The sequence below is a fragment of the Anastrepha obliqua genome, unplaced genomic scaffold, assembly GCF_027943255.1.
Source record: "Anastrepha obliqua isolate idAnaObli1 unplaced genomic scaffold, idAnaObli1_1.0 ptg000347l, whole genome shotgun sequence".
Taxonomy (NCBI): domain Eukaryota; kingdom Metazoa; phylum Arthropoda; class Insecta; order Diptera; family Tephritidae; genus Anastrepha; species Anastrepha obliqua.
Window position 1 is genome coordinate 12,501 of NW_026562338.1, and position 2,500 is coordinate 15,000.

The 2,500-nt window shown below is 26.7% G+C and overlaps 1 non-coding gene and 1 pseudogene across 1 annotated transcript in view; both read left to right on the top strand.

The window, feature by feature from the left end:
• Window positions 1-37, top strand: part of LOC129252726 (small subunit ribosomal RNA) — a 1,991-nt gene extending 1,954 nt beyond the window's left edge. The window contains exon 1 of the ribosomal RNA XR_008583606.1: window positions 1-37. This exon is cut by the window's left edge and continues 1,954 nt beyond it. This is a non-coding gene — a ribosomal RNA (small subunit ribosomal RNA).
• Window positions 38-629: 592 nt separating this feature from the next.
• Window positions 630-810, top strand: LOC129252723 (5.8S ribosomal RNA; annotated as a pseudogene).
• The last annotated feature ends 1,690 nt before the right edge of the window (window positions 811-2,500 follow it).

Here is a 2,500-nt window from a genome sequence, read left to right on the forward strand (position 1 = left end):
CAAGGTTTCCGTAGGTGAACCTGCGGAAGGATCATTATTGTGTTCCATATCCGTAAGAAAAACAAACAAACAAACAAACAAACAGACAAGCAAACAAACGAACAAAAAGAAAAAAACAAAAAAAAAAAAAAAGAAAAAAAAAAAAAAATTTATATAATTATTTTGAATCCATAATTCTTTTTATTCTTTTTCATTCAATTTGTGATCCATCAATTATATCATATTAAATATAATATATGATGGTACATTTTGTAATGTTTTTTCTTATTTTTTTCTTTTAAAAACCTTTAAACATGAAAATAAAAAGTTGTACTTATTATTCATTTGATTGAATGATAAGTTAATTTGTTCACAATAACAAAAGTGGTATATATTTATTATATTATTATATATACATAAAATGATTAAAAAAATACAAAATAATTGAATCATAATAAATACCACCACTGTATTATTGTTGAACTAAGACATTCGCAACTTAATAAAAATGTTTAGAGTTAAATATATTTGATATATATTATTGAAAGAAAATCAATTTATATATTATTAATATTATTTAATTTTACTCTTTCAATTAATATATGCAAAAAAAAATTGACATTTGTTATAAATAAAAATAAATAAAAAAATACTCTAAGCGGTGGATCACTTGGCTCATGGGTCGATGAAGAACGCAGCAAACTGTGCGTCATCGTGTGAACTGCAGGACACATGAACATCGACATTTTGAACGCATATCGCAGTCCATGCTGTTATGTACATTAAATTCAATTTTAAAGTACTGCTTGGACTACATATGGTTGAGGGTTGTAAGACTATGCTAAATAAGTTGCTTATTCTTTTATAAAAATAATTGAATTTAAGCAAATGTGTATATTATTGGATTTTAAATAATTCATAATATTAATAGCAAAAAAAATAAAGATATATAATGAATTTTATTTATTATATATTCTTTAAAAAAAAAATCCTCTCAAATAAAATGAAATGATGAAAATATTGAATCTAAGTATTCTTTACAAAAAATTTTCATATTATTTATATATATATATAAAATAATAATTTATATATGTAATTAAAAGGAGGAATGTCTAGCATAAAAATTAAATTTTTTATTCTAGGATTGCCTCATTTTACATTATTATTATTTTTATATATTTACAATATATAAAAGGAGAAAAGAAAAATAGAGATGAAAAGATGATATAATTTTTTTATTAAATTGTGAGAAGATAAAAAAAGAATATTAAAACAACCTCAACTCATATGGGATTACCCCCTGAATTTAAGCATATTAATGAGGGGAGGAAAAGAAACTAACAAGGATTTTCTTAGTAGCGGCGAGCGAAAAGAAAATAGTTCAGCACTAAGTCACTTTGTCTATATGTCAAATGTGAGATGCAGTGTATGGAATATCTTAATATCTAGTATGAGAAATTAACGATTTAAGTCCTTCTTAAATGAGGCCATTTACCCATAGAGGGTGCCAGGCCCGTATAACGTTAATGATTACTAGAAAGATATTTCCAAAGAGTCGTGTTGCTTGATAGTGCAGCACTAAGTGGGTGGTAAACTCCATCTAAAACTAAATATAACCATGAGACCGATAGTAAACAAGTACCGTGAGGGAAAGTTGAAAAGAACTCTGAATAGAGAGTTAAATAGTACGTGAAACTGCTTAGAGGTTAAGCCCGATGAACCTGAATATCCATTATGAAAAATTCATCATTAAATAATTAAAAAAATAATGTGCATTTTTTTCATATAAGGACATTGTAATCTATTAACATAATAAAGTATTTATCAAAAGATCATTGGTGATATTAAGTTTATTTAAATTAATTTGCTTTTTAAGCATATTAACATAAAATAAATACTAATGATTTGATAAAGTGTTGATAGATTTTATTATATATAATGCTAAAATTCATTTTTTGAATTTTACAAAAAATTTAATATCTATGATATTAATATTTATTTGTATGCATTTATATGATTAACAATGCGAAAGATTCAGGATACCTTCGGGACCCGTCTTGAAACACGGACCAAGGAGTCTAACATATGTGCAAGTCATTGAGTTATATTAAACTTAATGGCATAATTAACTTAACTTAAATATAATGGGATTAATTTTTAGTCTATTTTTTAATAAATAGTCAATTAATTCAATCCCGGGGCGTTCCATATAGTTATGTATAATGATAATTTATTATTATTTATACCTCTAACTGGAGCGTACCTTGAGCATATATGCTGTGACCCGAAAGATGGTGAACTATACTTGATCAGGTTGAAGTCAGGGGAAACCCTGATGGAAGACCGAAACAGTTCTGACGTGCAAATCGATTGTCAGAATTGAGTATAGGGGCGAAAGACCAATCGAACCATCTAGTAGCTGGTTCCCTCCGAAGTTTCCCTCAGGATAGCTGGTGCATTTAAAAATTATATAAAATAATCTTATCTGGTAAAGCGAATGATTAGAGGCCTTAGGGTCGAA